Raw genomic sequence first — 23,801 nt, forward strand, 5'->3', positions numbered from 1 at the left:
GAAATTTTTTTAAAGCAATAAGAGGCAACGGATATTGTTCCGTCCCCAAAGGTGGCACGTTCTCTACCGAAACCATCACGCTTGTTGTGAGAAGCTCTTGTTTGTGGGAAGCTTATACCCAAACCTGCCCCAAATGGGACAAATTTTTTACCACGGCATGTTGATGCCGCTCCATGATATCATGCCTAGTTTCATGAATTTCAGACGAGTTTTGGATTTACTAGAATTTAAAAACCAGGCATCTCAACGTTTTGCCGGCAATCAACAGTGCCCTGGTGTTTGAATTTCATTCCCATTTCTTGCATGGGACCAAGAAGTTCACCCAAGGACACACATGTGATTTTTCAACCAACTTTGGTGCACTAGAGCATGTGCTTGTAGTTCAAATTTGAATTATGCACATTAAATGTCCAGAAACCCAATTAATGTATAAAAACGCGAAACAAACCCCGAAAAATTCCAAAATTAAACACAACACTCCTGTTGTTCTATGTTGACACTAGAATTTTTTTGAAAGCAATAAGAGGCAACGGATATCGTTCCGTCCCCAAAGGTGGCACGTTCCCTACCGAAACCATCACGCTTGTTATGAGAAGCTCTGGTTTTTGAGAAGCTTATACCCAAACCTGCCCCAAATGGGACAAAATTTTTACCACATCATGTTGATGCCGCTCCATGATAGCATGCCAAGTTTCATGAATTTCAGATGAGTTTTGGATTTACTAGAATTTGAAAACCAGGCATCTCAATGTTTTGCCGGCAATCAATAGTGCCCTGGTGTTTGAAATTCATTCCCATTTCTTGCATGGGACCTAGAAATTCACCCAAGGACACGCATGTGATTTTTCAACCAACGTTGGTGCACTAGAGCATGTGCTTGTAGTTCAAATTTGAATTAGGCACACTAAATGCACAGAAACCCAATTAATGTATAAAAAAGGCCAAACGAACCCCGAAAAATTCCAAAATTAAACACAACACTCCTGTTGTTCTATGTTGACACTAGAAATTTTTTGAAAGCAATAAGAGGCATCGGACATCGTTTCGTCCCCAAAGGTGGCACGTTCCCTACCGAAACCATCACACTTGTTGTGAGAAGCTCTGGTTTGTGAGAAGCTTATACCCAAACCTGCCCCCAGTGGGACAAAAATTTTACCACGACATGTTGATGCCGCTCCATGATAGCATGTCAAGTTTCATGAATTTCAGACGAGTTTTTGATTTACTAGAATTTAAACACCAGGTATCTCAACATTTTGCCGGCAATCAACAGTGCCGTGGTGTTTGAAATTCATTCCCTTTTCTTGCATGGGACCTAAGCATGCACCCAAGGACACAGATTTGTTTTTTCAACCAATTTTTATGCACTGGAGCATGTGCATGTATTTCAAATTTCAATTATGCACATAAAATGCCTAGAAAACCCAGTTAATGTATAAAAATGTCCAAACGAACCCCGAATAATTCCAAAACTTAACAGAACACTCCTATTGTTCTATGTTGGCACTAGAAATTTTTTGAAAGCAATAAGAGGCGACTGATATTGTTTCGTCCCCAAAGGTGGCACGTTCCGTACCAAAACCATCACTCTTGTTGTGAGAAGCTCTGGTTTGTGAGAAGCTTATACCCAAACCTGTCCCCAAATGGGTCAAACAATTTACCACGGCATGTTGATGCTGCTCCACGATACCATGCCAAGTTTCATGAATTTCAGACGAGTTTTGTATTTACTAGAATTTAAAAACCAGGTATCTGAATGTTTTGCCGGCAATCAACAGTGCCCTGGTGTTAAAAATTCATTCCCATTTCCTGCATGGGACCTAAGCATGCACACAAGGATACAGATTTGATTTTTCAACCAATTTATATGCACCGGAGCATGTGCATGTAGTTTAATTTTGAATTGTGCACCTGAAATGGCTTGAAAACCAGTTTAATGTATAAAATGTCCAAAGGAACCATGAATAATTCCAATTCTTTTACGACACACATATAGTTGCATGTTCACTGCAGATAAAAGGTCAAGCAATTCAAACACCATCCATTGCCACCGTGACCCCATTATGTAATTCAAATCAAGATGAAAAATCAAGTAGATCCCACACAGCTTATTATCACCAACCGTGTGAGATGTAGTACAAAATATCCTGGAGCACCGTCGGTGTATAGTACGCCTATGGCTTAAGCGAGAAGGTGCGTCGGCTACAGTCCACAGCCGGCGTGCTATCTCGCTCCCCAAATACTCCCGTCTCTGCATCCCTCACAATCTCGAAAATATTACTGCCTCATAATCTCGAAAATATCTACCGTCTAGAAGGTTTTAATGTTTGATAGCACAAGATTAGTATGTGCGGACCGTGTGCGATGTCTGTTACTCCCGCTCTGCTTCAGTCCCTTGATTCAAATTTTCAGTAGCCCCGGCATTTTACTCCCGCCTCTGCATCCCTCGCAATCTCAAAAATATCTGCTCGCCCTTGATCCAAATTTTCAGTACCCCCGCCTTGTTACTCCCGCCTAGTAAATTTTTCAGTTGCCGCAGTATTTCCTGAAACACCACCTTGCCCCCCCGCACCCTCCACACACACCACACACACCCCAAAACCTCCGCTCACACAGACACACACAACCCTCGAAACCATTGGTAGGTCGCCACCATCGCCGGGGCCTCCATCCTCAACCTCTTCCTGTGTGCCGGGGAGCTAGAGGAGCCAATGGCCAAAAAGAGGTTTATTGTGGCCTTTTCGCCCGACGCCGGAAAGGTGGTCGCCGAGGTGTCCCCGTCGTCCTTCGCGGGCTCGATCCACCGTCGCCGGTCCCCCGATCTGCCGCCCGCCGCACCCCTACGCCGGTTCGAGGACTTCCCCGTCCTCCCTCGGACCCGGCAGCTGACGAGGTCCTACCTCGGGGTCCGGCAGCGGCGGTGGGGGACATGGGTCGACGAGATTACAGATCGGGAGACCCACACCCGCCGGTGGCTCGGTAGCTTCCACACGGCCGAGCTCGCGACCATGGAGTTCGACCGCTGGCAGATCCGCTACCACGGCGCGGCGGCTACGCTCAATTTCCCCTTTGGCACACGTCCGGTCGACCTCGTTCCGCCGTAGCCAGGGTGGTGAGCTCGGCTATGGCGCGGGAGGACCGCGAGGCATGAGAGCGCCTCGAGGCCGAGGCCGCCGACGAGGCCTACATGCAAGAGCTCCGCCGGCAGCATCCGGAGCTCGTGGAGGCAGAGTGAGCGATCTTTGCTGGCGCGGAGGGCGGCGAGGTTATCGTGCTCTCCTCCGATGACGAGTTTGAAGGAGGAAAGGACGGAGGCGCGGAGGGCGGCGAGGTTATCGCGCTCTCCTCCGATGAAGAGGTCGAAGGCGGCGGCGGCGGTGCGGAGGGCGTTGAGGTGGGCCTCGAGGACGAGGAGATCAACGTTGACGAGTGGAGGAGTGCCTTCCCCAACGACCCCGACGATGGCACCGGCCCGGACTCAGCTTGCGGCACACCGTACATGACGAGGAAGGATTGGCTCGACCTCTACTTTGACCGAAAGTAGTTTAGTTTTGCTTAAATTTATGTTTTATGTTTAGTTATGCAAAAATATCTATGTTTATGTTTGAATGCATGCTACTTTCGGTTGAACCAGCTTTGAACTTGATCAAATTGAAGCTTACAACTTTAAGTTTAGGGGGTCGACTAGAAAGGGCCAAAAATTGCTGGAGTATATATATATATATACATATATCCACTAAGGGTTTTAGTCCTTTAACTTTTAAAGGATTGGCTAGAGATGGCCTTATGACTTGTTTATTTCAGTTCTTCACAATGTGATACTCTATATGTGCAACTATTTGCTGTGTAGTTCAATTTCATCAATAACAGTTTCAAAAATACCACTATGAATTACGATTTTGGTTGCTGTTAAGGATATTGCAGTTAACATGCCTTTTCGTTTTTTTACAATAACTAGTGTACTTTAGACCTGCACAATACCAGTTTGAATGACTATTTGCTTGTTTTTAAATGTTATGCCTGATGCAGTTAACACACCTTTCCACTTCTTGTTTTGCTTAACTAGCATGCTTAAGCCTGCACACTGAAGCTATCATTTGTAGATTATGTTGTCTACCATCGATATATTTGGTTGATGTTTAGCCTGTTGTGCTTAACATGCCTTTATATGTACTCATGCAGGACAATATTGAGAACATTTATTTCCATCGCATTGCTTATATGTACTCACTGTTCAGGATATCGGTAGCTGGTACCATATAGCCTGCGGCTGATAAGTGATTAATCGTCGAATCGGACATTTTACTGAATATATTTGTAACTCATTTATCAGTAGGTTAACTAGGGCCATATTTAATATATCTGAGGCTACATAGCAACATACATTGTACTGAATGACTAAATATGCAATTCCAGGCTACATAGCAACAAGGAAGAGTGTTACCTTAATGTTCTGATGATGTCTAGATATACATGTAATAAAATCTTATATAATGGGATGGAGGGAGTGTTGTCTACATCATTTTTCAATAGTGAATTGCAGGATGGTAAGTAAGGACCCTGTATCCTTCTTTTTACTGCCCGTAATGAGTTGTGTTAGATGACAATGTCTGAATCTTTTTTCCTTCGCAGTGGATCCTGAAGAACTTTACTCAAGATTACCGCTCAAACTACATGATTGGCGGCCGACCATCACAAGGGGTTGGACTAGAGTCCTGCATGCCTTCTGCATCCAGGAGAGCACAATAGGGCCATTCCGCTTCACCTTGTTCAGCAACCAGAATGTTTGTCACCTCTATCTTTACCACGTGTAATACTACAAGTATAGAACCCTGGTTCATCATTCTTTATTTGGTGCTTATGTAATTCTTACACATATATACCTGTGAATCGAATAATGCATTGGTTGTTTGAACCGGATGGATATGAATAAAGCTAAATCCTACTTTCAAGTTTAAATTAGGTACAATTTTAAATAGCAGCAATTAAATTAGGGCGGAATTAGGGTGTGTAGGTCATTACGGCGCACACGGTTAATAAAGCATATCGTGGGCGATATACATCATAATCCGACACGGTTCACGGAGAGGAAACGTGCGTAACAATGCACACAGTTGCCGTTTGCAAAGCGTGTGTGATGTCAGACACTACCGCATACGGTGCGGGAAAACTAAATATGTGTGATTGTCTACCTATCGTACACGGTTTATAATCATGAACTGTTTGTGATGTGCCAGGCATCATAAAACACCCGTGCCTAGAATCTGCCTGGAAAACTCCCGTGCGTGGAATCTGCCTGGATTTAGGTAAAACCACAAAACTCCGACTGCGATGGCAATGCGAGCACAAACGAGTCGCATGGATGAAGCGTTTGGGATATTCGAGATATCGAAAACGGTTATATAGGGACAACTGTATGCATCAAGGCTCCCTATGCCCGACAGTTTCTGGGTCATGTGGGAAGGACCCCCTATCACCGTCCTCACTCGGCGACGGTTCCAAATGCCGTCGCGAAAAGGGGTTAAAAACCGTTTGTATAGCACCGACGCGTAATAGTGCTGGTTGATGCTACTTCTTGATCTTGCATTGGTTTTTCCCTTGAAAAGGAAAGGGTAATGCAACAAAGTAGAGATAAGTATTTCCCTGAGTTTTAAGAACCAAGGTATCAATCCAGTAGAAGATACACGCAAGTCTCCAATCTTTGCACCTGCACAAATAATCAAACACTTGCACCCAACGCGATAAAGGGGTTGTCAATCCCTTCACGGTCACTTGCAAAGGTGAGATCTGATAGAGATAGATATAAAATATTACTAACACGTAAAACAAAGTAAAAACAAATAAATTGCAGCAAGATATTTTTGGGTTTTTTGGTTTATAGATCTAAAAATATATGATGAAAAATAGACCTGGGGGCCATAGGTTTCACTAGAGGCTTCTCTCTTGAAGGGAAATAATACGGTGGGTGAACAAATTATTGTCGAGCAATAGATAGAAAAGCGCAAAGTTATGGCGATATCCAAGGCAATGATTATGAATATAGGCATCACGGCCGTGTAAAGTAGACCGACTCCTGCCTGCATCTACTACTATTACTCCACACATCGATCGCTATCCAGCATGCATCTGGAGTATTAAGTTCATAAGAACAGAGAAACACCTTAAGTAAGATGACATGATGTAGAGGGATAAACTCAAGCAATATGATGAAAACCCCATCTTTTACTCTTGATGGCGACAATACAATACGTGTCTTGCTACCCTTACTTTGTCACTGGGTGAGATCACCGCAAGACTGAACCCAAAACTAAGAAGTTCTCCCTTTGCAAGAAGAACCAATCTAGTTGGCCAAACCAAACCGATAATTCGAAGAGAAATATAAAGATATCCAATCATGCATATAAGAATTCAGAGAAGATTCAGATAATATTCATAGATAAATTGATCATGAATCCACAATTCATCGGATCTCGACAAACACACCGCAAAAGAATATTACATCGGATAGATCTCCAAGAACATCGAGGAGAACATGGTATTGAGGATCAAAGAGAGAGAAGAAGCCATCTAGCTACTAGCTACTAGCTATGGACCCGTAGGTCTGTGGTAAAATACTCACGCTTCATCGGTAGGGCAATAGAGTTTATGTAGAAGCCCGCCATGATCGAATCCCCCTCCGGTAGGGTGCCGAAAAAGGCCCCAAGATGGGATCTCATGGGTACAAAAGGTTACGGTGGCGGAAAAGTAATTTGGTGGACGCTTCTGGTCGTTTGGGAATATTTGGGAATTTATAGGCCAAGTTTTAGGGTTGGAGGATCTCCGAGGGGCCCAGAAGCCCTCAGGGCGCCCCCCCTGGGGTGCGCCTCTGAGGTTTGTGGTCTCCTCGGGACTCATCTGACTTCATCTCCAAGTCCTACGTGTGTCTTCTGGTCCAAGAAAAATAATCGCAGAAGTTTTATTCCATTTGGACTCCGTTTGATATTCCTTTTCTGCAAAACTCAAAAACAAGGAAAAAAGAAACTGGCACTGGGCTCTGGGTTAATAAGTTAGTCCCCGAAATAATATAAAATTGCATATTAATGCATATAAAACATCCAAAACAGATAATATAATAGCATGGAACAACCAAAAATTATAGATACGTTGGAGACGTATCAAGGATCCCCAAGCTTAATTTCTGCTCATCCTCGAGTAGGTAAATGATAAAAACAGAATTTTTGATGTGGAATGCTACCTAACATATTTATCCATGTATTTTCTTCATTGTGGCATGAATATTCAGATCAATAAGATTCAAAACAAAAGTTTAATATTGACATAAAAACAATAATACTTCAAGCATACTAATAAAACAACTGTGTCTTCTCAAAATAACATGGCCAAAGAAAGTTATCCCTAGAAATCATATAGTCTGGCTATGCTCCATCTTCATCACACAAAGTATTAAATCATGCACAACCCCGATGACAAGCCAAGCAATTGTTTCATACTTTTGATGTTCTCAAACTTTGTCAACTTTCACGCGATACATGAGCGTGAGCCATGGATATAGCACTATAGGTGGAATAGAATATGGTGGTTGTGGAGAAGACAAAAAGAAGGAGATAGTCTCACATCAACTAGGCTTATTAATGGGCTATGAGATGCCCATCAATAGATTTCAATGTGAGTGAGTAGGGATTGCCATGCAATGGATGCACTAGAGCTATAAGTTTATGAAAGCTCAAAAAGAAACTAACTGGGTGTGCATCCAACTTGCTTGCTCACGAAGACCTAGGGCAATTTGAGGAAGCCCATCATTGGAATATACAAGCCAAGTTCTATAATGAAAAATTACCACTAGTATATGAAAGTGGCAACATATGAGACTCTCTATCATGAAGATCATGGTGCTACTTTGAATCACAAGTGTGGAAAAAGGATAGTAGCATTGCCCCTTCCCTCTTTTCTCTCATTTTTTTGGTGGGCTTCTTTTGGCCTATTTTATTTTTTGTAAAGTCCGGAGACTCATCCCAACTTGTGAGGGAATCATAGCTTCCATCATCCTTTCCTCATATGGGACAATGCTCTAATAATGATGATCATCACTCTTTTATTTACTTACAACTAAAGAATTACAACTCGATACTAGAACAAAATATGACTCTATATGAATGCCTCCGGCGGTGTACCAGGATGTGCAATGATCTAGCGTAGCAAATGACATCAAAAAATGGACAAGCCATGAAAACATCATGCTAGCTATCTTACGATCATGCAAAGCAATATGACAATGATGGTATGTGTCATAATAAAACGGAACGGTGGAAGTTGCATGGCAATATATCTCATAATGGCTATGGAAATGCCATAATAGGTAGGTATGGTGGCTGTTTTGAGGAAGGGTATATGGTGGGTTTAATGCGCCGGCAAAAGTTGCGCGGTACTAGAGAGGCTAGCAATGGTGGAAGGGTGAGAGTGCGTATAATCCATGGACTCAACATTAGTCATAAAGAACTCGCATACTTATTGCAAAAATTCATTAGCTATGGAAACAAAGTACTACACGCATGCTCCTAGGGGGATAGATTGGTAGGAAAAGACCATCGCTCGTCCCCGACCACCACTCATAAGGAAGACAATAATTAAATAAATCATGCTCCGACTTCATAATAACGGTTCACCATACGTGCATGCTACGGGAATCGCAAACTTCAACACAAGTATTTCTACCAATCCACAAGTACTCACTAGCATGACTCTAATAACACCATCTTTATATGCTAAAACAATCATAGGGAATCAAACTTCTCATAGTATTCAATGCTCTTTATTTGAATTTTTTTACTATATCCCTCTTGGATGCCCATCATATTGGGACTAAATTCATAACCTAAGAAAATTACCATGTTGTTTAGATAGACTCTCAAAATAATATAAGTGAAGCATGAGAGTTCAAGAATTGCTATAAAATAAAGCCACCGTCGTGCTCTAAAAAGATATAAGTGAAGCACTAGAGCAAATTGCCTAGCTCAAAAGATATAAGTGAAGCACATAGAGTATCCTAATAAATTCATGATCTCAAAAGGAGTGTACATCAAGGATGATTGTGGCAAACTAAAAAGCAAAGACTCATATCATACAAGACGCTCCAAGCAAAACACATACCATGTGGTGAATAAAAATATAGCCTCAAGTAAATTTACCGATAGACGAAGATGAAAGAGGGGATGCCATCCGGGGCATCCCCAAGCTTAGATGCTTGGTTGTCCTTGAATATTACCTTGAGGTGCCTTGGACATCCCCAATCTTAGGCTCTTGCCACTCCTTATTCCATACTCCATCAAATCTTTACCCAAAACTTGAAAACTTCACAACACAAAACTCAGCAGAAAGCTCATGAGATCCGTTAGTATAAGAAAATAGATCACCACTTTTTGGTACTGTTGTGAACTCATTCTTTATTTATATTGGTGTAATATCTACTGTATTCCAACTTCTCCATGGTTCATACCCCCCGATACTACCCATAGGTTCATTAAAATAAGCAAACAACACATAGAAAGCAGAATCTCCCAAAAACAGAACAGTCTGTAGCAATCTGAAAACTTCGAATACTTCTGTAACTCCAAAAATTCTGAAACATTAGGACAACCAGAGAAATTTTTATATCGATCTTGTGTAAAATATTCAGATCAAAAGCACGCTTCTGTGATTTTTTAAAATTGTTTTACTGGGCGCAAAAGTTTTTGTTTTTCAGCAAGATCAAATCAACTATCATTGTTGGGGATATAGCTACTAAGTTAACCTGCCCAGGAGGGGCCGGGTTAACTCCTGGCAACTCACAAGACAAAGCCCATGACGGAATCAAAGATGGCGGTTCATGAGGATGACTTATGAAGAGCCCAAGGCCCAAAGGCGGCTTAAGGCCCGTAGGTGTAAACCACCATATGTATGTGACTTGTACTATAAGGCAGTTGTAATTAAGTCACCGGGCCAGATACGTTTATAAGCCAGCCGGGACTCTGTAAGCCACCGGGCGTCAACCTGAGTATATAAAGGGACGACCCGGCGGCGAGTTAGGGGACAGACAACAAACCGAGAACTAGGTCAAGCGTATTCGCTCCCTGGTAATCGAGACATAAGCAATACCACCTCAAACTAGATTAGGCCTTTACCTTCACCGCAAGGGGCCGAACTAGTATAAACTCCCTGTGTCCTTTGTCCCGTTCAACCCATTTAAGCTAACCTAGTTGCGATGGCTCCACGACTAAGTCCTCACACTAGGACATCTGCCGTGACAATCCCACGACAGTTGGCGCCCGCCGTGGGGCTGGCGCACGGTGGTTTCGAGTTCTTAAAGGGCAACTTCGAAGGGATCAAGGGATACGCTGTGGTCCGGATGATGAAGAGTCGTCGTGGCAAGCTCTACATCGATGATGCAGGCTGGGGCCCCGAGGCCGGCTCAATCGAGTAAGGGTACCGGGTCCCCTTCGGCGGAATCCACGTCTTCATCGGCAAGATTGGCGAGTCGGGCCCTGAGCCGGACATCTGCACCGACATCATCGAGATGGCTCAGCATGCGAGACCCGCCCGAGTTCGGCCAGCCGTGAGGCGTGCCTTCGTGGGATTCATTCACGGAGCGGAACCTGAGGATAGATCTGTGTCTGGCGATGACACGGTCGTTTACTCGGATGATGAGTCATCTGGTGAAACAGAATCGCTGTACCAACTGCAAGATGGCTGGCTTGGGGGCTGTTCCGATGGCGACGGTATTCCGGACCCCTATGAGCCGCCGAACAAAGCTGCGATCTTTATGGCCAGTACGCAATCAGTGTAGAACTCTTCGACTGCAGCAGCAATAATCCTCGGGTCAGTAGCGGCAACGGCTGCCGGGGCAGGAGGCCCTGTGCGCCTGCCGGCTCAAATCGTAACCGACCTGCTGGATAAACTAATAACATTGTTAACAGCGGTGGTTAACCCGGCAGATCAGGATCAGCATAATGCAGAAGTTGCGAAACTGCATGATGAGATAGCGCAGGCCAAGGAGGAGCTGGACGCAGAGAATACTAGGATGGCTGCAGAGCGGGCCGCTTTGGATGCTCAGGCGCAGCAGATTCAGTCGGAGTCTTTCCGGCTCATGATGGACGAGAACGCTTCAAACAAAGTCATGAGAAGGAGGCATCAGACCCGTCTGCCGCCAGTTTACGAGGTGAGAAATCTCTTTAACACACCTGGAGCAGGGCCCAGTAACCCGCCAGAGGTAAACCGGGGTGAAGCGCCTGGGACGGGGGCACCGGTTCAGCCGCGTACCACAGAGCCACCACATCTGAATACGACTCCGCCTCAACATGTGCCGACGCTGTCGGGTCATTATTCTAACCCTTTGGATAATATGATTGCTGCGGTGACACGACTGGCCGCTCTACCAGTTGAGGGTGAATCGCCAGCGGAAATGGAGATACGACGGGCCGGTGAATTACTTCAGACGGCTTTGGCCCAACAGGCAGCTTATTCTCACAGTCGTGAGAGGATCCATTCAACCCCTCGCCCAAGTCGGAGTTACATCAGGCATATCGATGAGCCGTCTGTGTCAAGAAGTGGGTGGAACCGTAACCCGCCTCATGGACATAACCCGGCAGGTGGTGGGGTTAATGCCCAAAACGTAGTCGATCAAGGAAGAATGTGTCGGGAGGCTGAGCAGGCGGCTCAATATGCGCCTCGTCGGCATTCCACGGTTCGTCCGACAACTTCGGGGGAGACAGGTGTGACTTTCAGGACTTTGGGTGTGCCGTGTTTGGTACCGGCTCTGGGTAACGTACGTTTGCCCAAGGATTTCAAGGGTCCCCGTAAGGTGCCCAACTACACAGCCAACTTGCCCCCTGAAACATGGGTTGAGAGTTATGAGATGGCGATGGAACTACTGGATGTTGACGATGCTGCATGTGCTAAGTATTTCACCATGATGTTGGAAGGAACAACTCGTACTTGGTTGAAAGGGTTGCCAGCCAACTCCATTGGGTCATGGGCCGAGTTAAAAGCCCGGTTTATCCAGAATTTTAAAGATACGTGCAAGCAGCCTATGTCAATTGTGGATTTAGCCTCCTGTGTCCAAGACGAAGGTGAGTCGACAACCCATTGGGTCGCCGGGTCTCAACAATCCTGCACTCGTCGGATTGCATCAATGCCGATTTAGCAGTCTTAATGTTTTTTTTGAACAGTAACGACAGTGGGAGAGGCTCCCACTGACTTTGTATTACTCACACCACAACAATTACATCATTACAAGTGAGGGGTATTCGAGGGCCCCCCTCAGACCAAGCAAGAGAAAACAGTGTATCTAAGTTACAGGTTTTGTATATAAGAGTCTAGGAAGGGGCGAAGCTCTTCTTTACAGTTGTGCACAAGCAGGCTTAGTAGGTTTTTGAATCTATCTAGCCATGCCGCGAAGGAGTGAGGCACCCCTCTGAAATACTCATTGTTCCTCTCCTTCCAAATGCTCCATGCAGCCAGCAAGAAAATATCCATGAACAGCGGCTGACTCCATTGATTTCTACCAGCATGCAACAAAGATACCCTATTACCCACATTCGGCCAAAACAATCCCAGTCTGGCCCAACATCGCTGGCTAAATGGGCATGAGAAAAAGAGGTGTTCAACCGTTTCCTCCGGCGGGTTTTGGCACATCATGCATGTATAAATGTTGTCCACAACAGTGTAGTGTCTCCGTTTCAACATGTTCTTGTGTTTAGATGGTCAACCAGCAACAGCCAGCCAAACAGCTTGAATTTGATGGGGCTCTTAGCTTTCCAAAGCCACAGAAAGGCCTCATCGGCTATCGTTTCCCTGAAGCAGTGGTTGTAGTATTTGTTGGCCGAGAACTTTCCTCCAAGGGTACAAACCCAAGAATCAGCGGAATCCCTCTCCGGCACAACATGCCTGGATCGTTGCTGAATTTCTCTGACCTCCTGTCTCGCTTGGGTAGACAGAGGTAGATGGAAAAGCATAGCCGGGTCAGTAGCCGTCAGAACAGTTCCCACCGACTCATCCTCGTTTGTGCAAAAGGAAAAGGCACGGGGGAAGACCTCGGAGAGTGGTGCATCATGATCATGTTTAATCCAGACATCCTTCCAAAACAAAGCTGAAGATCCGTCCCCAATCGCAAACTGAGTGATGCCACGAAACACATTACTGAGCTGCATGATATCACGCCACCAGAAAGAGCCGATCGGGTCTGCTGCATGTGGCACTCGACCCACATAGTAAGTGTCCCATATTAGAGTCACCCACGGGACATCGTGATGATTGTAGAACTTGAAAAGGTGTTTGAGGAGGAGTGCGACATTCTACGTTTTGATGTCAATCACCCCAAGACCACTGTTGCGCTTCGGTCTATAGACCAACTCCCAAGCAGCCAAAGAATTATTTTTAACTCCTGTCTTTGTGTTTTTGGCCCACAAACAGTATCTACGCAGCTTATCAATGTGTTCAATCACCTTGGGGTGCAGCTTAAGTGTACACATGGCATAGATCAACATCGAAGTAATGGTAGAGTTTACCAGAGTGAGTTTGGCACCAGCTGAAAGCAAGGTGAGGGTCGTGGACAGCTTTCTCTCAACTGCACAAACCATTGGCATGAGCTCAAGCAGGGTTGCTTTCGTCGTTCCCAAGGGAAGACCCATGTATGTGAAGGGTAGGGATTCGACCGTACAGCCAAAAATTTGCGCTAGGGCAGAAGCTTGTTGCAAGCCAAGATTTATGGGAATCAACGTGGACTTTTGGAAGTTAATCTTCAGACCAACAGAGTCAGCATAATCAACTAAGATGGATTTCATGCGGGCGACTTGATCGGGACAGGCTGGCATGACCAGTATCGTATCATCCGCATATTGGATGACCGGATAATCACCTCTTCGGCTGCACAGGAATGGTAACTCGATCAAGCCCTGAGCGAAAGCGTCATTGATTGCTGCTTGGAGGAGGTAAGCTGCCAGTACAAATATGAGGGGTGACAGGGAGTCCCCTTGCCTCACACCACACTTACATGGGAATTTCCTACCTGGGACCCCATTCAACAGCACCGAGGAAACACTAGAGGAGAAAATGGATTTCATCCAACCCAGCCATCTTTCATCAAACCCCATATGTTTCATGATCTGTAACATCGGCTCATGTTCAATCGTATCAAACGCTTTGGCAAAGTCCAACTTAAGCAAAATAATCTCACTCGAAGATGTTTGGCACTGATGAATGTATTCAAAAGACCATGCAAGGCAATCCTGTATGGTTCTACCTTTGAGGAACCCATACTGGTTTCTGTGAATGATTTTAAGGATTACTTTCTGTAGGCGATTGGCCAGGATCTTCGTGATGATTTTTAAGCAGCAGTTGAGCAGAGTGATCGGTCTGTAATCGTTGGCAGTCTCCGGGGAGGAGGTTTTTGGGATTAGGGTGATGTATCCCTCACTAATGCTAGAAATATCAAGGTTGCCGTCATGGAAATTATGGCACATCTTATAAATGTCCCTCTTGATAATGTGCTAGCAAGATTTGAGGAAACAGCCATTAAAACCATAGGGTCCAGGGGCTCTGTCGGCTGGCATTTCCTTTACAACAGCATCAATCTCGTCAGTGGAAAAGGGCAGCGATAACACCTCCAGGCCCTCAACCTTTTTGATGATCCGTTGTAGGTCAAATCGCATGTGTGTTGGTTTAGAAAAACCCAGACGATCTTTATACGTGTTGAACAACACACCTTCTTTCCCAACATGATCAGTGATCTCCACATCTCCTTCTCGCAGACTAGCAATGGAGTTATGCCTAAACCTCTCCATTGCCAAAGATTGAAAGAGTTTGGTGTTTTCATCAGCAAACCTAAAGTATCTGATTGTGCATCTCTTTCTCCAGTATTCATTTTTATTTTTCAGGAGACGGTTTAGATGATCTTTCAGGATTCGCCTGAAATTCACTTCCTGCACGAACAAATTTCTCTTGTCCTCCAGGGCATCCAGGTTGGTTGGGGCGTCATTGCTATTCTGGATCATAACTTTCAGATTAGAGACGCCTCTGCTCCAATGCTTGAGGTCATACCTAAGTGACTTAAGTTTTTTGCACACCATCGCCGCTGAGTTTGGGGCGTAACAAGGTTTTTCCCATGATCGTGCAACAACTTCAGAGAATCCAGTGCAGTTAACCCAGAAGTTTTCAAAACGGAACAACTTTCACTTTGGGATTTTGGATTCAATTGAGAGTACACACGGGATATGATCAGACACCGGTTTCCCCAATGGTAGAACCATTGTGTTTGGGAAAGAGGTGGTCCAATTCGAAGAAGAAAAGAACCAATCAAGTTGTTCCAAAAGTGGATCATCTTGCATATTACTCCAAGTGAAAGGCCTTCCTTTGACCGGAATTTCCATCAATGATTGCGTTCGAATTATCTCATTGAAAAGCAACATATCATCAGCGTCCCCCCTGGTTTGTTTCTATTATCCGTGGAACGTATGAAATTAAAATCTCCCAATATTAGCCAATTTTTAGTATCTGGAATATGAAGATCAAACAGCCAGGAAGTAAAATCTAATCGTCTCTGACCAGTACATGGTCCATAGACATTCACCAAATTCCAGCAATCATTCGACTGTGTGGACACAAAAGAAACCCCCACCACAAACGATTCCACATGCCATGGTGTGCCCACAAAAACTGAACTATTCCAGACAGTGAGAATACCACCCGAGGCCCCAATCGAAGGTGCAAACACAAATTTATCAAATCGCTTGGGGCAGAAAGATTTAATAAACGCTAAATCAAAAGATTCCCGTTTAGTTTCTTGGATACATAGCACCGAACAGCCACTAATTTCCTAATGGCCAAAAGTTTACTATCAGAGTTAATCCCTCTGATATTCCATGACAGAACATTCCAAGATTTATTCATGAGCATAAAGAAGATCAGACAGGCTCATCAGAGGCAGTCTGCTGGGCAGCTAGCAGCTTATCTTCAGAAAGATCTTCGGGTGCAATTCCACATCGAATGCCCACCTGCTGTAGATCCTGAATGGAAGTAGGGTGCGGGCACTCTTCGGTTGAAGCCTGGACAGGGGCCGCGGCCATGGAGATTGCTTGGACAGATGGAGCAACTCTGGCCTTCACCCTAGATCGGGTCTGCTTGACATCAGTGATCTGGTGGACCTTGAAGCCGTCATACTTGTTCGAACGAGTGCTCCTCCGGACTGCAGTGGTATCAAGTGGAACTTTGCCATGACGGGGTGCAGCTTCATTGAACAGCAAAGAAGACACAATTAGATGAAGTGCATTATCAGGAGGTGGGGAAGTGGAATCCGCCTGCTGGGTATAGGCGTCAGTTTCCAGCACCGAAACCCCATCCTGGGACTCCCGCACCTGAAACTGAATAGAATCTTTCAGAAAGACACCATCTGAAACCACAGTGTTACCATCGGCCATGTACGAAGAAGCAATGCAAATTCCCAACTGAAACGGAGAACTGAAAATCCTGAAGAAGTAGTCAGGTTCCGGCTGTAGGTTGAGCATCCAAGCCACACTGATTGCCTCCAGTTGTCTCTGAATAAACTTGAAGGGGTTTACAGGAAAGCATGTGTTCTGGGCCAGCGCCTCGGTGAGGGCACGAGTATAGATGCGTTTCAGCATAGAACCCAACTACAGTAGTAGTTGACAGTCCATGACAATAGCAACGTTGATGGACTCTCCCCCAGCTCTGACAAAAGCAGTCCTGGCAGCAAGATTTCCAACAATGAAACTGTCGGCCAAGTTTTCAACAGCAGCAATTTCATCTTCAGAGGACCAAACATCAGACAAGTTATCAATGACATTGTGTTCAGGGTCCACTCCTTCCATGAGTGAGGGGCCATCATACTGAAAAAAGGACCTGAAACTAAAACCTGTGTACGGTGGAGGAATCACAGGCCAAGCTCTCCAACCATTCTCCTGAAGCTGTTCTTGGGCAGGAGGTGCATTCCAAGCAGCATCATTCTGAGCTTGCTGAGCTTCCATCTCATCCAGGTGAGCCTGTTGCATGACAGTATAATACGGAAGCTCATACGGGTGTGGCGAGGCATTGAGCAAGGGTGGTGGTTCCTCCGTGCCCATCAGTCCTGGAATAGTATTGCGACCATTGAGCACATACACAGGAACAGACCAAGAGCGACCCAAACCCGGCAATAAACCAACTCTGGTAACTAAAAGACTGTGTGGGACTTCGGCCACATCCTTGATATGGCATTTGACAAGAACCCGCGCCTTGTTTTGCCCGGGGTGAGGCCAAACCAGAAGTTTACCAAAGTTAGATACTGCTTTGTGCACATAATGCTCAGTCTGATAATCCATAGGAAAAGCAAGTAACATAAACCAGACCTCATACTCGAATGCAGGCATACGCATATTCAGACCCTCATCATGGGGAACCAGATTGAAAGTAGAGTCCTCAGACAAAGCATGAGGAGCCTCTCTAATCGCTGCATCTCTGCTCTCCATATCAGAAAAAACCACACAACCAATTCCTAGCGGATACACGAAATCATCAAGCAACTCATAATCTAGGTCGACTGTGATAATGCGGCAGACCTCAGCAAGCCAAAACTCCTTCTGATGATCAGGAACAGGCGGGTCGATGGTGATGATGGCGTACCTATCATGGTTGAGCGGTGGCTCATCCACCACCATGACATGTCGCTGGACGCGATGAGCAGGCCCGCGGTCAAACGTCGATCCATCCGGAGCAAAGGCGAAGGGACGAACCGAAAAGTTCGCCATAGCCGCCGATGAGGGAGGGCGGCAAATTGGAATATGGGCGGCCGGCGAAGAGGAGCAAGCTGTGGTTCTTGGCAGAGGCAGGGGTGACAGAGGTGGCAAACTCGAGGAGGACGGCTCCGCACCCGATTGGGGTGTTTGGCAGGTCGACTTGACTGCCCCTGGCGGAGGGAGTCGTAACGTCAAGCAATGAGATGATGCCACGTCCGACGGGTGCGGAATTTTTTGCTTCTGAATCCAAACCATATGTGCTCCTGAATCCCTATAAGCACGGGTCGTACGAGTTACCATAGGATTACAAACCGTAGAAGATCTCTTTCCACTATTGGGTAGGATTTCACTAGATACGGTAGCGTGGGGTGGGGTCGGGGCCCAACAAAGCTTGGGTAACTTATGACAAACATTGGGCTTTCGGGCCCAATGGCCAATAACTTGACACCGCGGGCATCTCAAGAGCCCAGGGCAGCTAGCAGACCGGTGCCCCGAGACTGAACAGACCAAACATGTATGGGGTGGCAATGGCCGGCCCGATATGAATGGCTCATACGTGCAGCATCTGATGATACGATAACAGCCCTCGATCGATTGAAAGATGCCAAACATGAACACGTATCAGTCATATCACCACATCGCTGACAGAAAGTACCTGTGCAAACTGATTCCGGATGGCCAAATCGATCACAAATGGAACAATGTTGAAGCCGAGCATAGATATAATCCTTAGATGGCACTGATCCAATATCCAACATGTGCATAACACAATCATTATCATAACCCGCTTGTCAACCATCAAGAATATGATGCAATTTATCATCTGGAATGGAATCCCATAAAAGTTGCTTAAACCGATGACCCTGATAAGATGGCAGCTTATCTGATGACCCAGATCTAATTGGCAATTTAATGGCCCCAATCCAAAAAATATTATGATTATCCCGAGAAAACGGAACCGAAAACCTGCCAAAAGAAATCTCCGATGGGGTATCCTCGCCGGAATGTCTCACCGTCGGCCTGGATGTCAACCCAAATTTTTCAAGGACGGAGATAGAAGCCGAATCAAGATCCACATTTGATTTGGAAGATAGCCATTTGGATTTGATAGCCGGGCCTGGTGATGAGGCCAAATCATTGATCTCAGTGTCAGCATGCCAATCATGAGGTCTATGATGAGATTTGGCTCCACGATGAAGATGAAAATGACATACGAAGTCCGGCCAAATGCAATCTCTTAAGCCATAGATGAAATGACCAACACGACTAGATGCCACCGAAAATCGAAAACGACGATCACCCAAACAGAGCACCCTAAAACCATCACTGATTCCACCAATACAAGATTGGAGGGCCAAACCAACAGATTCCACCGAGAGAGGAAAAGAGGCCGAAGAGAAGGAAACTTCAAGGAAGAACTCCTTGGAGTTGGGGTTGGGGACGAAGTGGACCATAGATCCAAAACGTGAACGCACCTGGCCCTCGACCTTAAGGCCGGGGGACAAGTCCCAATGGAGGAGGCCGTCCATTGGGGTCGCCGGGGATGGAGATTAGGGCAGAGGGCCAAAATCGCCATGGGAGTCACCTTGGGAGGGTGGGAGGGTGGGAGGTGCCATCTCGAGTACCATACAAAGTTTATTTAGCAGTCTTAATGTTGGAGAACAATTGTCGTTTCACGCCCCTGAAGAAGAAATTAGGGCGGCTCAAATGCCACTGCAATGACATGGGGACACTCATGGCGGCTCTGGTTAAGTATGCTGACTCGGATGGTACCAAGGACCCCGAGTCTGATGATGAAAAGCCGGGAAAGGAAAAAAAGAGTAGCAACACCAGAGGGCAACAACATAACCGGCGAGTCAGGGAGGCAACGGTAAGCGCAAAGCTGATAACAATTTGGACTTTGTGGCTAATACCAATGCGCAGAATAATGGTCAGCGTCGAAAGGGTAAGCCGCCCCCATGGCTTGGGGGATCAGGCTTCAATCTTGAGCATATGCTGAATCAGCCCTGCCCGAGGTATGGTACACGTGAAAGGCCGTCCACTCCCTTTGGAAGGATTGCTTCATCATGAAGGAGTACAAAAATTCCAATCTTTTTCAAAACAATCATGGGCCAGGTGGCGGCTCAGGATCCGGCTCTAAGGGCCCGGGTTATGGTGGTGGTGGTTCTAACTCTGGATTCCAAGGTAATCAAGGCAATCATGGCAATTAGGGCGGTTTCCATCAACAGTCTGGTCAGGGCAACCACCAGCAGCATCAGTCTAGTTATCAGAATAACCCGAAGCAGATGAATAGTGGACAGTACCACGTCTTCACGACGAGTTTATGCAAGCGGGACCAGAAGCTCCATAAAAGGGCTGTCAATGCCGTTGAGCCGGCAACTCCTCGTTTCTTGTGATGGTCTGAGCAACCCATTGTATGGAGTCGGGAGGATCACCCTCCCCGGGTTGACAATCCAGGTCATCTGGCTTTGGTTGTGGAACCTCAGGTTGGAGGGTACAAGTTCACTAAAGTACTCATGGATGGAGGTAGCAGCATCAATATCCTTTATTATGATACTTTCCGTCGTATGGGGTTGACTGATATAAATCTTAAGCCGTCCAATACTTTTTTCCATGGAGTGGTACCTGGTAAGTCGGCATATCCGGTAGGCAAGATTGCTTTGGAGGTCGCCTTCGGGGATGAATATGATTCCTGGGCTGAGACATTAACCTTTGAGGTGGTCAAGATTCAAAGCCCATATCATGCTCTGTTTGGACGGCCGGCTTATGCCAAGTTCATGGCACGTCCTTGTTATGTTTATCTACAACTCAAGATGCTGGGTTACAAGGGTACTATCACAGTGCATGGAAGCCGGAAAATAGCTTTGGAATGCGAAGAAGGGGACGCGGCTTATGCTGAGTCCGTGTGTGCCACAGAGGAATTGAAGTTCTATAAGGACAATGTTGACCCGGCTTACATGACGTCTCTGAAAAAGCCAACTACGGAGCATGACCCGGCCTTGAAGTTTAAATCGGTAGATGACACCAAGCTAGTTGACTTCGTTCCTGGTGATTCGTCTAAGTAGTTCAGCATCAGTGCTAATCTGGATCCGAAATAGGAAAGCGCGCTCATCGAGTTCATCCGTGAGAACCGGGACATTTTTGCATGGAAGCCTTCTGACATGCCAGGTGTACTGAGGGAACTCGTTGAGCACAGTCTTAATATTGATCCGAAGTTTAAGCTGGTGAAGCAGTTTCTCCGACGTTTTAATGAAGAGAGGGGAAAGGCCATTGGTGAAGAAGTGGCCCGGCTCCTAGAGGCTGGGTTCATTGTTGAAGTTTTTCATCCTGAGTGGTTGGCTAACCCGGTGCTGGTACTTAAGAAGAATGGCACTTGGCGTATGTGTGTGGATTACATAGATTTAAACAAAGCTTGTCCGGCTGATCCTTTTGCTCTCCCTCGTATTGACCAAATTATTGATGCTACAACGGGTTGTGAGCGTTTTAGTTTTTTGCATGCTTATTCTGGTTATCATCAGATCAAGATGGCAGTTAAGGACTAGGAGAAGAAAGCGCTTAGCACTCCCTTTGGAGCCTTCTATTATGTGTCTATGCCTTTTGGGCTCAAGAGTGCCCAAGCGACTTACTAGCGATGTATGCAGAATTGCCTTCATAATCAGATTGGGCGCAATGTTCATGCTTATGTGGATGATATTTTGGTGAAATCGAGAAAGAAGGAAACATTGATAGACGATTTAAAGGAGGCCTTTGATAATCTCCGGGTTTATAAGATGATGCTTAACCCGGCCAAATGTGTTTTTTGTGTGCCGGCAGGCAAGCTCTTGGGTTTTCTGGTTTCTAACAGAGGCATTGAAGCTAATCCGGAGAAGATCAAAGCCATTACTTCTTTGGCTAAGCCGACATGTATCAATGATGTTCAGCGTCTGGCGGGTCGTATTGCGGCCCTAAGCCGGTTCAGAAGCCGGTTGGGAGAGAAGGCTATCCCTCTATATCAGATGATGAAAAAGACAGATAATTTTGTCTGGAGTGACGCCGCTAATGCAGCATTTGAGGACTTGAAGAAGCAGCTGGCTGAGCCGCCCGTTCTTACTGCTCCTATTGATAAGGAGCCGTTGTTGTTGTATGTGGCTGCTAATGCCCAGGCTATCAGCGTAGCTATTGTGGTGGAACGGAAGGAGGCAGGCAAGGAATATCCGGTTCAAAGGCCGGTTTACTACATCAGTGAGGTACTTATTGAATCCAAGCAGAGGTATCCGCACTGGCAGAAGCTTGTATATGGAGTGTTCATGGCCATCCGGAAGCTTAAGCAATATTTTTTGGGTCATCGCATCACCGTGGTTACTTCTGCTCCTTTAGGGGATATTATTCAAAATAGGGAAGCCACAGGTCGGATAGCCAAGTGGGCTATTGAGCTTGGACCTCACGGTCTGAAGTATATGCCTCGCACAGCCATCAAATCTCAAGCATTGGTGGATTTCATCAATGACTAGACAGAGCTGCAGATGCCTGAAGAAAAGCCAGATAACATGTATTGGACTATTCACTTTGACGGGTCCAGGCAATTGGAGGGCTCGGGGGCTGGAGTCATGCTAGCTTCCCCTCGAGGTAATAAATTTTGTTATGTTCTCTGATTGATGTTCCCTTGCACTAACAATGCAGCTGAATATGAGGCCTTGCTCCATGGTCTTCGGATGGCTAAGGAGATGAACTTAAGCCGGGTGAGGTGCTTTGGCGACTCAGACTTGGTAGCTCAACAAGTTTCTGGTACTTGGGATTCTAAGGATCCACTCATGGCGGCTTATCATCGAGAGGTTGATGCTATTGCGGGTCACTTCAAGGGTTATCAAGTCAAGCATATTGATCGAAGGAAGAACGAGGAGGCTGATGCTTTAAGCCGGCTAGGCTCTCAGCGTAAGCCGGTGCCACCTAATACTTTCTTAGATATTTTGTATAACCCCTCACTCAAGTTGCCTACAGAGGAAGATCTTGCTATTCCTAACCCAGAAGCACAGTTGGTGGTAGCTCTTCATGTAATTCTTGATTGGATAGTTCCATATTTGGCATATATGACCTGATGCGAGTTACCTGAGGATGAAACCTTGGCCAGGCAGATAACTCGGCGGTCCAAATCAATGACCATTGTCAATGGAGAGCTACATCATTGTAGTGTCACATGGGCATTTCAACGTTGTGTTTCACCTGAAGAAGGCCATGAAATTCTGCAAGAGATTCATGAAGGAGATTGTGGTCATCATGCCGGCTCTAAATCTCTTGTTGCTAAGGCTTTTCGTCATGGCTTTATTGGCTGACAGCTCATGCTGATGCTGAAGACCTGGTCCGTAAGTGTGATGGATGTCAGAAATTTTCACGACGAGCCCATGTTCCGGCTCAAGAATTGAGGATGATTCCAATTACTTGGGCGTTTGCAGTCTGGGGGCTTGATATGGTTGGACCTTTCAAAAGATCCAAGGATAAAAAACAAACCTCCTGGTGGCAGTTGACAAGTTTACAAAGTGGGTTGAGGCAGAGCCGGTCAGTAAATGTGATGTAGCAACGGCGGTTCAATTCATTAAAAAGGTGATTTTCCGTTTTGGCTTTCCCCACAGTATCATAACTGATCATGGCACTAATCTCTCCAAGGGAGCCATGTAAGAGTTTTGTCAACGTGAGCATATTCGACTTGATGTGTCATTGGTGGCTCACCCCCAGTCCAATGGTCAAGCTGAGAGAGCCAATCAAGAAATTTTGAAAGGCATCAAGCCCCGGCTTATGGTTCCTTTGCAGAGGACACCGGGTTGTTGGGTGGAAGAGTTACCCTCAGTCATATGGAGTATATATACTACCCCCAACAGGTCTACAGGTTACACGCCCTTCTTCATGGTTTATGGAGCAGAAGCAGTTCTTCCCAGTGACATCCGTCACGACTCGCCTCGCGTGGCGGCTTATGTTGAAGCTGATAATGAAAAAGCACGTCAGGATGCACTTGACCTGTTGGATGAGGAGGGTGACCTTGTGATGGCTTGTTCGGCGATTTACCAGCAA

Source organism: Triticum aestivum, chromosome 4D, assembly GCF_018294505.1.
Source record: "Triticum aestivum cultivar Chinese Spring chromosome 4D, IWGSC CS RefSeq v2.1, whole genome shotgun sequence".
Taxonomy (NCBI): domain Eukaryota; kingdom Viridiplantae; phylum Streptophyta; class Magnoliopsida; order Poales; family Poaceae; genus Triticum; species Triticum aestivum.